The sequence below is a fragment of the Octopus bimaculoides genome, chromosome 5, assembly GCF_001194135.2.
Source record: "Octopus bimaculoides isolate UCB-OBI-ISO-001 chromosome 5, ASM119413v2, whole genome shotgun sequence".
In the NCBI taxonomy this organism is placed as follows: domain Eukaryota; kingdom Metazoa; phylum Mollusca; class Cephalopoda; order Octopoda; family Octopodidae; genus Octopus; species Octopus bimaculoides.
Window position 1 is genome coordinate 62,201,100 of NC_068985.1, and position 583 is coordinate 62,201,682.

Genomic DNA, 583 nt, shown 5'->3' on the forward strand with positions numbered 1-583 from the left:
TGTGTGTGTGTGTGTGTGTGTGTGTGTGTGTGTGTGTGTGTGTGTGTGTGTGTGTGTGTATCATACATATGTAGATAAGTAGATAGATACATGTCTGTATATGTATATCTCTTTTGCTCTCTTACTCGTTTCAGCCATGTGACTGCGGTCATGCTGGAGCACCACCCTGCATATATATATATAGCCTACACACATACACTCGTATATGCATGCATACACATGCATATACATACATGCATACATACATGCATGTATACATGCTTGATCGCTGAATCCACAATTTTTTTCTTATTCTCTGTTTATTTTGTCTTATTAATTTCTACTGAAGAACATAGGCTCAAAACGTAAAATACTTTCGCACTTTCCCGAGCATCAAACTAATACACCTGTTTGTTCATGCACCTGTTTTTGTCTTTGTTTTTCTGTAAATTTCAACTGTGTGTGTGTATATATATATATATATATATAAATACTTTTTTTTTACTTGTTTCAGTCATTTGACTGTGGTCATGCTGGAGCACCGCCTTTAGTCGAGTAAATCGACCCCAGGACTTATTATTTGGATGCCTAGTACTTATTCTAT